The sequence below is a fragment of the Pogona vitticeps genome, chromosome 4 (assembly GCF_051106095.1).
Source record: "Pogona vitticeps strain Pit_001003342236 chromosome 4, PviZW2.1, whole genome shotgun sequence".
NCBI lineage: Eukaryota > Metazoa > Chordata > Lepidosauria > Squamata > Agamidae > Pogona > Pogona vitticeps.
In genome coordinates this window covers 114,691,124-114,705,660 of record NC_135786.1, presented here as the reverse complement: position 1 = coordinate 114,705,660, position 14,537 = coordinate 114,691,124, and the positions used below count along the sequence as shown (strand labels likewise).

At 41.1% G+C, this 14,537-nt stretch overlaps 2 long non-coding RNA genes across 4 annotated transcripts in view; one reads left to right on the top strand and one right to left on the bottom strand.

Annotated features, from left to right (window-relative positions):
• LOC140706746 (uncharacterized) overlaps positions 1-4,345 on the bottom strand; it is a 66,269-nt gene extending 61,924 nt beyond the window's left edge. The window contains exon 1 of the long non-coding RNA XR_012086591.2: positions 4,225-4,345. This is a non-coding gene — a long non-coding RNA (uncharacterized LOC140706746). The remainder of the gene's footprint in view (positions 1-4,224) is intronic.
• Positions 4,346-6,856: 2,511 nt separating this feature from the next.
• The window catches only part of LOC140706744 (uncharacterized), a 94,241-nt gene continuing 86,560 nt past the window's right edge, over positions 6,857-14,537 (top strand). Inside the window, exons 1-2 of one of the 3 annotated variants that reach the window (XR_013544608.1) lie at positions 6,857-7,273; positions 8,893-9,401. This is a non-coding gene — a long non-coding RNA (uncharacterized LOC140706744). The remainder of the gene's footprint in view (positions 7,274-8,892; positions 9,402-14,537) is intronic. The other 2 variants (XR_012086588.2, XR_013544609.1) reach the window with 2 other exon arrangements.

Sequence of the window (14,537 nt, the reverse complement as noted above, 5' to 3'; positions counted from 1 at the left end):
GCCCTACCATTTGACAACAACCTCAAGTTGCACATGCTGGAAGATAGCAGTGGTAAACCCTCAGCTGTTCTTCTAGAGTCCCTCCCTAGCCATTTCCCAGTCTTGTGTGACAGAAACCAATGTGCTCTTGGGTATGGCAGATGGCCATATTTTGTGTTTACCAAGTGGCAGTGGTCACTATTTTGGCATAAGCCCCGGAAAACAAAATGTTGTAGGCTAGCCCTTGTGACAGCTATGCCTCCTAGGAAAAAGTGATTAATTTCTAAGTGGATTTGGCAGCCGTTTCTTCCATTAAGTGATTTAATTCCCTTGTAAAGTCATTTATAAAAATGTGCATCTATAGGATGTTGTTCTTACTATCTGATAAACAAAGACATTTTTGTGCCCTTGCTTGCATGAAGTCATGCATTAAATCAGTCTGAAGAGAGTCATGTGAATTGTACTTATCTAGTCATCTGTTTGGTAGCAGTTTGTGCGTCTGTTTTTAAATCTGCAAACCAAGTACTGTATCATCTTTGACCAATTCTGCCTTTAGTGGTTTTTGTAAATATGTGCTTTTCCACTCTTGCACAATTTTTATGAGAGATTTACAGGAACTGAAATTGATCTGGGAGGGAAGAGGGCAGGGGAAAACAATCCAAGGTAATCAACAATGGAAGAGTCCAATTTCTCCTCTCCTTGGCCCAAATTGGATGACTAGGCACAGGTAGAAAGTATGTGCTTGATAGGAGCCCTAAGAATCTGGTCATGCTGGTTGGGGAGTGACAGGAATTGTAATCCTAGGGAAGGTTGTCTCAACAGTTCAGGTTGTCTTCTGAACTTGAGTTCCAAATGTGGATTCAGGCACAGTAAACTGAGAAAAGGCAAGCTTTCCAAAAGGGAAGTACAATGTTGAGAAATAAAGCACATGTATGATCAAGTTCAGGACAAACTTTTTCTGCTATTTTGCAACAGAATCTGACATATTATCCACACACCGCCTTTCTCTCTCTCAAAAGAGTTTGCTGCTTTTAAAACAAATAAACATAATCAATACATCAACATTCAAATACTCCTGTGCTTTAAACTGTTTGCTTTAAAAGAGGGGTGGGAACAAATTTGGTTGAGAGGAGAGAAAAAGAGATGACAAAGACCAGTGTCTTAACTGCTCATAAACAGATCTGGAGCTGGGTAAGAGTATGCTGTTTAAAGTAGTCTGAAACCTGTTTAAACTATGTCTGTATGCACCCCAGTGGTTGCATACCAGTTTGCACATTAGCAAGGCTATATTTGTTTCAACTCAAACATTTTTGAATAATTCGGGAGGTCAAGTTTTTCTCCTTTGCCTTCCTGTTTATCCATTTTCATGGTGATTCAGGCTGCCCAGGCTCTACCTCATGCGAACGTACCCATCTGTTACTGGGCCTCCTATCCTCATTCCATTACTAGTCACAAACCCAAGTCAGACACAGCCCCTCCCTTCTTGGACTCTGGTAGGGCCAAGTTTCAGTTATATAAGTTGTTTGTTATTTCACACAAGGAAATGAAATGACCCAAGGGGATGAATTGGTTCAATATGTTTCGTGTCAGCATTCTCAGTCTTCCCTGTTTGTGCAAAGTCCTGCAATCCACAGACTTCACCCTAGTGTAGTTCTTCTACCAAGCAGAAAAAGCTAACTTTGCATCTACCACCTTCTCATATCAAAGGTCAGAGATTGGAGGTTCAGTTTCTGCCCCTTTCTTGGTTACTATGCCTTTAGGGGTAATAATCAGCGAACTACAATGATCCCATTTCATGAAGGTTTGTTGCATCATTTTCTCAGCACTGTAATCAGTGGAGAAAACCTACCTGAAAACATGATTTAGAATAAACCTGTTCACTAGTGTTCGACCAGACTTGGTTATTGCCTTTCTTGATCTCAGTGGCACAGTGGAAGTTGATATCCAATGGTTCTGAAACCTCAATCCAGATGTCTCTGAGCAAGTAAAGAATGTTTTCTCCAATTCTGATGGGAAGGAGCTTTTTTAAAAAATCCCTGCTTGTAAGATTCTCTGGGTCTTCTGGCTGGTTAGTGCTAGATGTTCAGAACTAGCTGGATCTTTGCTGTGATCAAACAAGACTCTTACATTATGGTTTAAAAAAACTTATGGTAAGGACAGGATACGTTGACTATGTATATACTGTCCCACTCTAGAAAAAGAAAAATTTTAAAATTCAGATACATAAACCCAACTTATCTTTTTTTAAAAAAGGAAACCCCGCATTTCTTGTGACTTTATTTGTTTCTGTTCTGAAAGATAGTTGGGAGAATTACATCCTGGCTAGCTGAGAATTTTATTTACCAGTGCAGCACTGAAACATGATATGCCTGAGGGAGAGGACTACCGTAGATTTCCCATAGAATATACTTGGGGAATTATCCTGTTCTGCCCACCCCCACCTGCTTAAAAGGAATCCTTTTCAGGAGCAGATCACATTTGCACTTTGGAGACAATTATTTAACTAGGGCAATTTTTCTCCCAAAGGAGGTAAGAAAAGCAAACAGCTCAGCTCCTGATAGTTAAGGATGCTGCTATATCCTCAAAGTACTCTAAAAATACTAACTTTAATCTATTAAAAAGGAGTGTGTTTGTGAAACCCACATTTCCCCTCATGAGTGACACAAACTCTGCCATCTACAAATGTAGCTGCCCCAGATTAAAAGTGCACGGGGCAAATCTGTATATAGAAAGTCCTGCCTTGCAGGTTGTTCCAGCTGTTGCCATGTTGTCTCAAACCTGGCTGAGAAATTATGGGAGTTTAGCTCCTTTGGAAGGCATCAAGTCAAAGAATACCGTTGTAGGATATGCTACAGCTTTATTGGAAATATCACATTTGACTGCAATAAATGAATATTTCTTTCGAACACTGTGCTCCTCTGTTGCCCTCAAGGTGGTGCTTTGGTTGGGGGACCAAATTACCACATGTCTCCCTGGGCTTTTGACAAAGCCTCTCTGGGCCCTCTGTGGCAAAGCATCTAGCTGCACTCTCTCTCTCTCTTTCTCTCTTTCCCTTTCATGGATGACAGAGCCCTTTAGTCCAGCAAGAACTGGTTAAATTTGGATGTGGCTTGAAACAGTAGCTGACAAACAAAATAGGTGATGGGTTAACCATCCATTCTTAAGCAGAGAAGAGGGAGGTCTTGCAGTTTCATTCAGTAAAAACATTGAATCAAGCACATTTTGTAAATGAGCGGAAAGGGTACAGTTGATGAGAACTTATCACGTTGAATCTGTATTTATTACAGCCCTTCAGTTGAGGCAGTTCTTAGCTGAGAAAATACCCCCCTCCCCTTCCCCAGTTCTGACTATTTACATATCTCAAGAGAGAGAATTAAGTTTTGGCAAACAAGCCTTTCTATTCATGTGGGCAGGAAGCGTTGCCATGGCAGTTCCCTGTTCCCTCCCCACCCCATCTTCGTGTCTTGCCTTGCATTTGGAATTCCAACGGAGCACTAGCTTCTCCTCCTGTCTACCAGCCAGACAGCAATTTTTGGGGTACAGGCACTTTCATTTTCACCAACAATTGTGCATCCAAAGGGAAATAATGGCTGCTTAAACCATGAAGGGTTCCCAACATCCTCTTATCCGAACAGAATCTTTGTATCTTAGCATTTCTTTTTTTATTTGCAAAATTTCAAGCCAGAGTCATTAAATGCAAAGTGCATTTTGTTGCAGAGTGTTGAATTTCTGGTTAAATTCCTCTAACTGCACAGCAGAAGTGCAGGGATTCACAGAGCAAAATATCTTCACGTTCCCTAGAGTAGACCATCCCTTTTCTCATTAACTGGCACTTATAGTGTCAATAACTCATAGAAGGGACGTGGTGGTGCTGTGGGTTAAACCACAGAAGCCTCTGTTCTGCAAGGCCAGAAGACCAGCAGTCGTACGATCGAATCCACGCAACGGAGTGAACTCCCATTGCTTGTCCCAGCTCCTGCCAACCTAGCAGTTTGAAAGCATGTAAAAATGTGAGTAGATAAACAGGTACCACCTCAGTGGGAAGGTAACGGCATTCCGTGTCTAGTCGTGCTGGCCACGTGACCACAGAAACTGTCTATGGACAAACGCTGGCTCTATGGCTTGGAAACAGGGATGAGCACCACACCTTAGAGTTCGACACGACTGGACTAAATGTCAGGCGGAACTTTTACCTTTACCTAACTCATTCTGAGAGGCAAAATAATAAAAGGTTTCATTACTTACCATTGAACAGCAAACCGATAAACAAAACTGCTTTCATCAACACACCTCAACATACTCTAGAGAAGGGAAAAGCCAACACACAGCAAAGATGCAGGGCTCTCTTTCAATTCAGAAACAAAAGGGAACTATTGGTTAGTGTTGGATACATTGACAGTCACCCCAGCCCTGAAAAGTCCTTCCCAGCCAATCCTTTTCCAGTCAACATCTAAAACGCTCCAACATGTTTTTTTTAAATTTTTTTTTTTTGTATTGAACTGGAACTTGGAAGATCAAGGACCCTGCCTCGACTGGGCTGTGAAACTCACTGAGTGACCTTGGATCCTTCTCTTTCTCTCAGAAAGACCTACCTCATAGGTCTGTTGTGAAGATAAAGTGACCATATACACCCCTTTGAGTTCAAAAGAGGGAGGATGAGATATAAAATGTATAGAGTAAAATAAATAAATATATAACCAGGTATATTGACAGTGATGCACACAATTCTACTTAATGAAGTAACTTGACATCCATATTCTTCACTCTTCAGGCAGTGGTCTGAGACCTATAAATTTATTTTTCCACGCTGAGGGACCCCTCTCTAAGTGGCATGGGTTGACAACTAGCAGGAAGAGATTCATAGCACAAACTTACAATGCAACTTTAAAAAAATCCTACACTTTTTCCCTCCCGAAAGGCTCACTAAATGAAGAGCAGGGGCAGGCAACTTGTGATTCTCTAAATATTGCTAAAATGCAGCTCTCAGTATCCCCAAGCATTGGCTGGGCCAGCTAGGGCTGATGCTCTAATAATACTGAGAAGGCAACAGCGCCCAACCCTGACAAAGAGAATGAAGATGGGTCTTCTTGTCACCAAAGGCAAAGCACGATTAGAAACAGATAACTGAGTCATTTTAAAAAAATCTTAAATGAACAAAGTCTGGGAGATACAGCACTCAAAAAAAAAAAAAAAAAAAAAAAAAGGAACTGGAGACCGCAGTGAGTATTGGAGAAATGAGAACTGTCTGGTGTAAATATTGCCTATCCATCTAAGTCAGACTTCTCAGACCCTCTAAAATTGTAGAAATAGAGACCTGGAAGAGATCCCAAGTGTCATGAAGTCCAAAACCCTGCCAAACAAAGGATTCCACAGCTAACACATCTCTGACAGACCGCCTTTGTTTAAAAACCTCCAATAAAGGAGAATTCATCCCCTTCTCAGGTGCCAGACAACTCATATTTTTAGGAAGTTCTTCCTAAAGTTTAGTGAAAATCTCCTTTCATGTCATTTTAATCCATCAGCTTTGGGTCCTTCCCTGGAACCACAGAAAACAAGTTTACTTCATCCCATGACAGACGATCAAATATTTGAAGTTGGTTATCATATCAACACTAAGTCTTCTTTTCTTAAACTGAGCACATCCAAGTCCATCAACTGTTTCTCACAGGGCTTGGCTTCCAGACTCTTACCATTTTCATCATCCTCTGTATATATTCCACTTGCCAACATCCTTATTGTATGTTGCCTTTAAGAGGATTTGACTGGCTAGGGGAGGGGCTTTCTGGACTGTGGAGAATGTCAGTCAATCCAGCAGCAACCAATTGTCCCCTCTCTGCTCAGAATTTTGAGGACAGCCATGCCTAGAGAGTCTCCTTTTCCTGCTCTTTTTAGTCAGAAAGTTTGTAGACAGAGCTATGTAGTCACTCAGCAGTGAGTCAGTCATGAAGCTAGTTACTCACTCAAGCTGTGTTCATATCACCAGACATTATTTTTCTACAGAATGCTGGGTTTTTTAAAATCTGTGAACAACTGTGATTAAATAGAACTTCCCCACATTATCCAATAGGGTTTAATTCAAATTTATCAATGCCCTTTCCAAAATAAATTACTGGATAAATAACCAATGAAGTCAACTCCTCGTTTGATTTTTTTTATGGCTCAGTCCTGTGATCTGCTAAGGTCATCTTGAATCCTGATTTTGCCTTTTAAGTATTGCAGCCTCTTACAATTTGATGTTAACCACCAATCTGATGAGCCTCCCCTCTTTTCCTTCATCTATCATTTATAAAGATGCTGAAAAACTCTGAACCCAGGACAGAATTTTGTGGGACTCTAGGATGATGGGGAACAATGAATGAACTCTCTTTAGATACAGCCCAGCAACATTTGACCCACATTTTACCAGCTTGGCTACAAGAACATCATAGGGGACCTTGTCAAATGCCTTACTGAAATCAGGGTAAAACTGTATCTATAGCACTCCTCCAACCTTCTAAGATTCCAACTTAGTTTAAAAAAAGAGAGATAAGATTAGTCAGGCACAACTTGTTTCTGAGAAATCATCCTGGCTTTTAATAATTATCATGTTCTTTTCTAAGCAGTCTCAGACAGTTTCATTTTTTTTATTCCAAAACCTTCCTTTATAATCAATGTCAAGCTGACCAGTCATTAAATGAATGGATCTCAATCCTGTTCTTTAAAAAAGAATTCTTGTCTGTGTGCAGATAAGGATGTTTGCTCAACTTCAGAGATCTCAGTTGGTCTCCAGTTTCTCAATTAGAGGCAGACCCCTCTCAGTCCCTGTATTACTACGAGGCATGGAGATTTGAATCAATTCAAAGGAGCTTGGTGTTCTCTTTATTTGCCTCAGGCATCAGCTCCCTTACAGCTGCCTTGATTCTACAGTATTTGTGTTAGGTTGAAAAAGGAGGCAGTAAGAGGGCTGCTGCCCAGGAGCCTTCTTCGATCCTTTTCACATGTCTTAACATCAAGCCAGCAGCTGCCACCACTTCTGTATTTGTGCATCTGATTTTCCTTGCCTAAATGAGAAAGTCTGCATTTTTCTATGTTGCAAATGTTTCTGTTTTGGACCAACTGTCCAATCTGTTAAGGTATTTAAAGACCCTCCCACTTTAGGGTCATTTGGAGATCAGATGTGTTGGCCTGCAATATGCACAGCCGGTGCCTGGTGCCCGTGGTGGCTGGGAGTAACAGGAGGTGCAGGCTGCCATATCTGGAGGTACCGGGCAGATTAACATAACGTATATAACTGAAAACCAACTACATAACTGAGGTAAGATGGGTTAAAATGAGGACACAAAATTGAGCTTTGCTTGCTTGTTGTTGCATTCCAGGGAAGTGGCCTAAAAGCAGAACAAACAAGCAAACAAAAAGCGGTCAGGCCGAGATTTTTTTGGGGGGGCCAGCCAACAGCCCATAGTACACAGTTTCTGCTGTATTTCAGTAATTGTGTTAAGATATTTGGCTTGTTTTAAATATCAAGCAGAGGCTTGCCTGCTAAAATCTCTTCACTCACACAACTTTTAACCAATAGAAGAGCTCTTTTGTATGTATTTGTTCTCTCCTCCTATGTGGTCAGTAGCCTTGCTTCCCTACCTTTTTTTCTCTTACCTTGTGAAAAAAGCTGGCCTCTTCCCAGTTTGACTCTCCTGCTCTACAATGGTCCAGGAGGTAAAATTATTTTGCTCTGTTTGGATCTTAATTCTGCAAGAAAAATTCAACTTTGCTAAATCGCTACGAAATTCTTTTGAGCAGCCACACTGAATTAGCTTGGATTATATTTTTCTTATGGTTTTGCATTCTCAGTTTCTTCCGGAGTTCTTTGGGCACTACCATGTTTTCAGTGCCCAACCATACATTAGAGACAACCCATCATTACAGCTGAAATCATGTTACTGTTCCAAAGACATAATTCTGGCAGTCTTTTGCATTTGAGAAACCATGCTTGGAGAAAAAGAATACGTTTACGTCCAGGCAACCAATCATAAACAATACAAATTTACATAGTTCAGAAGTGGGAAAAGTGACCACTTAGCAATCATAGATGTTTATTGCTCAAGGATTTCCCTCTTCTAATGATGTGTATTCTGAGGTCCTCACTTTCACATTAGGAGCTACACTGCTACACTGGGTGTTGATTTTGACCTTTTAAAGGCATCAGCCTTTGGAAGACTGATCTACCCTGTTTCCCCAAAAATAAGAGAGGGTCTTATATTAATTTTTGCTCCAAAATGCATTGGAGCTTATTTTCAGGGGATGTTTTATTTTTTCATATATGACCATCTACCTTTATTCAAATACAGTCACGTCATCTTCTTCTGGTTGCTGCACAGTGGTGGATGGCGGGGCTTCACTTAACTGGGGCTTATTTTGGGGGTACGGCTTATATTGTGAGCATCCTGAAAAATCATACTGGGGCTTATTTTCAGGTTAGGTCTTATTTTGGGGAAACAGGGTATTGTGGCCCAAAAGGCAAAACTGAGTAGGGTCTCTTCACAATGACAGCTATAAAGTTCAGAGGGGCAAACAAGACTGCAGTCTGGAGCATGCAAAAGATGGATAGAGCCTGTGTTATACAGACTATTCCCATTCCATCAGGTGTACTATACTGACAGGTATTAGCCATTAATAAAAATAATGCAGAGATTCCTGCACCCTATATATAGGGAGAGATTCAGTTGTAGCTCTAGAAGTGAGTGATGGGGTTAGTTTGCCTCTTGCTGTGTCTATGTAAACTCCATTGGCTTGTTTATTTGCTTTTATTTCCCTCCTGCTGTAAGTCAGTTTGTAATTCATCCTGAGTTTCTAGATCTTCTCATTTCCGCTTTGTGTGAGCAATAGAGCTTATTTAGTATCTCTCTTTATGTCCTTCTCATGCCTTTTTTTCCCCAGAGTCAGTTGTTCTGTGAGTGGCATTGAATTATCCCGGGATACTTCAAGCTACAGAACAAAAGCAAAGGAGAGAGTTAAAGGGCCATGCCTTGTGTAAAAGAATGTGAACACATGGGATGGGCTAAAAGGCAAGAGATCAAACTACTGACACTCTGAAAGAACTCCATCCGCCACCACCTCTGCAGCACATTCTTGTCCAGCGTTTTGGAGTGGCTCTCCTCTGCTGCTTCACTGCCTTTCCTTCTGGATGTCTCAACATCAGCATTCAACCAAATAATTTTGTTGTTGTTTATCCAAAAACAGTCTTTTTTCTTCTTCTTCATCCTAGGAACGACCTTGTAAGATCTGAAAGCTTAAAAGATAATCTGACTTTGGAAATTTCATCATGCAGAAGGAGGAGGAAGAGGGATCGGTAAGCTACAACACGTACAAGAATTCCATCTAAGACTACCAGAGCTGCCATAGAGAAAATACTTCAATGACTTGCCATCCTAACATGCCAGCTAAAGGTTATATGACAATAATGATAATAGACTAGACTGTTGTTAGCTTAACACATTTCACAAAATACAGAACATTTCACACTAACTTTGCGATGTCATCTTTTCTTTTTTTCCTTTAATGGATATCTCGAAAGTGAAATGGTATTGGAAAGCAAAAGCCGGCATAAACCAAATGCTCCTTTTGTCATGCTGCGTGTTCAGATGTTCTGACATTATCTCCTTTGAGCAAGATCAAGGAAGGTAACGGATCAGACATCCATCTGATTCTCTTTTCCTGGAGCTCCTAAAGACACACTGCCGACCAATCTGAATGTGTTAGAGATTATTCCATTTTTTTAAAAAAAAACTTAAGCCCATCAATAGCCATAGTAAAACACACACTCACTAGGATAAAAAACGTACTGTGCTTTTTTCCCTTTTAAAATAAAAAATCTACTAGGTTAAAAATTAGATGTGGTGTCTAGAAAGGTTTTTTCCAAAACTGTTTTTCCTTTATGTTTTGACCTCTTTCCGACACACACACCCATATGGAGGATGATGTTCCATCCTTCCCAGATAAATCAGTTATTCTTGGTAGTTGTTATTGAGGCAAATAAAAGTTTGCTCAGGTTCCAAGCAAAGCAAGCATAATCCTTTAATAAAAGCAATGGTGCAACTTGCCACTTGTAGCTGTTTTCTATATGAGACCTCTCTGTTGAGAAGTCATAATATGTTGACTGACCTGATATTGATCTGATACTACAGACAGTTTATTTAGACTGTGCTTCTGTCTTTCTTGCAATTTACATTGTTTTAATGCCCCTTTCTAAGAATGTAAGGAGTAAAATGGTATTTTCCCATTTAAAATATGTTTCAGCATATTCAGTTTCAGCCTGGGTTGGCTAAGAAAGCCAGTTCCACTTGAAAAATGATCTGGTGCCCTTAAGCATGAAAGTCAAAGAGGCTCGATTTTTCAGGAGGATAAAGGTCCATAAAGGCACCAGCTAAATGGTTTGTAGGTTCTAACCTTAATTGATGAATCTACCATGGTGGTGTATGTTTTTATGCAATACTGCCATTAGGTATACAGTACTTCCTTCTTTTTTCTTTAAAGAGGTAGCCATATTAGTCTGTGGCAACAGCAAAGAGTTTTGTGGCCCCTTTGAAGCTTATAGCCCAAAATCTGCTGGGTTTTTATGCTGGCATCAACATATGGTAAGAAATTGTCCTAAATTAAGAAGTTAGCATAGGCATTTGGTGTGTACATTGAGTTGCGTGATTGTGTGACTCACTGAATGACAGCAAATGCCTATGCTAACTTCTTATGGCAGATTACCACTGAGATCTATGCTGGTTGCATTACATTAGTGGCTATAACTAACAGGAACCTCGTGGCACAGTGGTCAAACTGCAGTACTGCAGTCAAGATTCTGCTCACAACTTGAGTAAGATCCTGACAGGTGCAGATAGCCTGCTTGAGGTTGACTCTGCCTTCCATCCTTCTGTGGTCGGTAAATTGAGTATCCAACTCCCTGGGGGTGGCAGCAATGTGGAACCTTTATAATTAAATTTAAACTGTGTAGATAGTGCTATACATGTTATGGGGTGGCATATAAACAGCATACTTTGCTTTAACACGACTTTGGCCAGAAAATTTTATTTATCATCAACGTTCATGGACATAGGCTACTTCTTGAGATGTACAGAACACTATATTCAAGCCACAGATTTATATGCAGGTGGGTTCAGGTTATAGGGGTGGGACAGAATGAAATGAGATCATTCTTAACACACTTGCGAATAGAGATGGGAGTATTTGTATATGAATACTCCCGCATAGGCAGACATAATGAGGGTCCAGCCCCCTGGGGCAGGACCCTCCACTCACCTTCCACTTTTGCTGCAAGCTCTGCGCTCCCTTCCTATCACTCCAGAGCTGGCAGTCTGCAAGCCACTCCTGGCAGGAGGACAAGCCTCGCTGCAAGGTAGAAGAGTGGCTCGCAGATTGCGAGCTCCAGAGCGATAGGAAGGGAGTGCAGAGCTTGCAGCAAAAGTGGAAGGTGAGTGGAGGGTCCTGCCCCAGGGGGCTGGACCCTCATTATGTCTGCCTGTGCAGTGGACATTTGTATACAAATGCCCCCATCTCTACTTATTATGTAAACATCCTGGTAGTAATATTGGCTGGATAGCTCAGTGAGTTAGGTACAGTAGTACCTCAGTTTACGAACGCCTCGGTTAACGAAGTTTTTGGTTTACGAAAGGAAATCCATTGAAAATGATGCCTCCGTTTACCATTTTTTCTGCAGTACGAAGGACGTTTCCCCAGGATGCATTGTGTCTGGAGGTTTATCGCGCTGCCCCCGTTCCTATGGCAAATTCATTTCAGTGTATGAATTTTTCGCATTACATAGTGTCCTGCATTAAATTCATCAACCGAGGTACTACTGTATCTGGCTGCATAGCCAGAGTTTGAGAGTTCAGTCCTCCACAGTGCATCTTGGAAGAGCCAGCCTATGTGGCCTTGGGCAAGCTGCATAGTCCCCAGGGTGCCCCAGGAAAAGGTAAACCACTTCTGAGTACGTGTTACCTAGAAACCCTGAAAACAGTTGCTGTAAGTCAGAATTCACTCAATAGCATACAATTAATTAATAATACAGTCAGTTAAACAAGGCAATCACCCTCTGAGATATTAAAGACTGGTTACCAGAGAGGGTCTGTTTACAATTTTGAGACAGAAGTGATCTGTTCTGTCTCATAAGCCTGCTGGAAAAACTGTTTACACTATACTCATTGTGTTAAGCGCTTGGCCAGGGAATCGGAAATTGTGAGTTCACATCCCCCCTATGTCTCTTTGGTGTAGAACCAGCCTGTGTAGCCTTGGGCAAGCTGCACTGTCCCAAGGCAAAAGAAGGCAATGCTAAACTACTTCTGACTATCCTATATGTAGAAAACCTGGGAAGATTCACAATAAGTCAGAATTGACTTAATGGCATGGGTTAATTCTTATTATCATACTCAACATGTCACTAGTACCGATAAATATTTATGGAAGAGATGATTAATGTATATGTTGTTGTTATGTGCTGTCAAGTAGCCTCCATCTTATCGTGACCCTATGAATGAATGATCTCCAAAATGTCCTGTCATTAATAGCCCTGATCAGCTTTTGCAAACTCAAGGCTGTGGTTTCCTTTATGGAGTCAATTCATCTCATATTTGGTCTTCCTCTTTTCCTGCTGCTTTCAACTTTTTCTAGCATTATTGTCTTTTCCCTTCTTGTGATGTCTCCAAAGTATGACCATCTCAGTTTTGTCATTTTTGCATCCAGAGGTCAGGTTTGGTTTGATCTAGGACCCACCTGTTTGTCCTATCTGCAAAGCTGTCCTCCAGCATCATATTTCAATGACTAATGTTTCCCCCCTGTCACCTTTCTTCATTATCCAGCTTTCACATTCATATGTAGTGATTGGAAATACAACAGTGTGAATGATCCTGGACTTGGTCTCCTGTGACACATCCTTACAATGGAGGAGAGCGATGCCCCTTCCTTTATTTTCATCATCTTCTCTCTTTTTTCATATTTCTCTAACTGATGCAGCACAAGTCTAATATCTTGCTAGGTGGAAGCTCGCTCAATATGCCACTTGCTTTATTAAACAAAAACAAAAAAAAACCCAGAGTCACTGTGGTCAGCTGAAAGATGGCTGTGGGGAAAGGCAAGGAAGGGAGCTGCGTGGACTTCATGCCCACAGGGCAGCACAGCCCTAGGACAGCAATGCAAAGAGCTGTGGGCACCCTTTTCATGGGAAAATATAAATCTCCAGTGTGAACTGAAGGATCTCCCAAGTGAGAGATAAAAGAAGATCTCACCGGAGTCAAGAACCTTTTAAGCACAAACCAGGCAGTTCCAAATACCTCTGTCTGGACAGGCCCTGAGTTAGATCTCTGGCTGCGGGGCCAGAGGCTGGGAGTTCAATTCCCCCCATCTGTGCCTCCTGGGAGAAGGGCCAGCCTGTGTGGCCTTGGGCAAGCTGCACAGTCCCAGGGCGCCTGTAGAAGACTTTCTGAGTACTCTCTAGCTAGAAAACCCGGAAAGGGTTGCTTTCTGGCTCTTCAGCCAGATACCTACTTCAGACAACAGTCACACCAACAAAATATTTTCCAGTTCTCTCCCTTTGATTTCATAATTTAAATTTGCAGTCACATGATGCAAAGCCATTAGTGAATCATTTACTCTGCAAAGCCTGGTAACTGCAGACCAAATTTCACTGGGCAGAAGGCTTCTACTTTTTGTTGTTGCAGATCTTTTAAAAATATATTGTGTTGCTGCATGTGTGAACAATCTTATCGCAGCTTTTTTTGAATTATTGTCACCATGCATGTTTTACATTTGTTTACATTTTTTCCATGGCATTTTCATTGGTGTGTAAGTTAATTTCTGTTAAACAGTCTCAACAAGAAGTTCTAGGCACTTATTGAACTGGAAAGAAATGACTTGATACTACGTGACTTCAAAGCACAACAGGAACACGATTAAAAGTCACATAACCATAGAGGGAGATTTTCCTGGTGTGACCACAGTGAGGCCTCACTGAGCTTTTGAGCCAGCTTGTGAGATATTTAAGGAGCGGTTTTACCATGCTTCCCCCCACATCAGAAGCCTGCTGCAAGTGTTCACCTCTCTGAGTAGCAACTTTTTCTTTTGGTTTTGGGGTTGCAAAGGGAGGTGGCTAAAAAAACCCCCACAGAATAAAGGCAGAAATTTGTGCTTCATATGCTGGCAATTCTTTGGATCCACCATTTATGTAATATGACACATTTTGGTCTACAGAACAATTTGAAAATGAGCGATTTTCTCCTGATGAAAGAGTTCATGTAATTTTTTTAACTAGACCAACTTTGGTAGTTCATATTCAGTGTTATGTACACTTGCAGATAACACAGAATTCTTTATCAGGAATATGTGTATGTGTTTGTGTAAGCAATATACACACCTTATTTTACTTACTTTTAAACAAATACGCACAATACTTTGATTGTGCTTATCAGGAAACTGTGGCTTTGTGGCACATCTGTTTGTGGTTGCAAATCTGTATTTTTCGCTCCATAAGACGCACCTTTCCATAAGATGCACCAATTTTTAGGAGAAGAAAACAGGAAAAT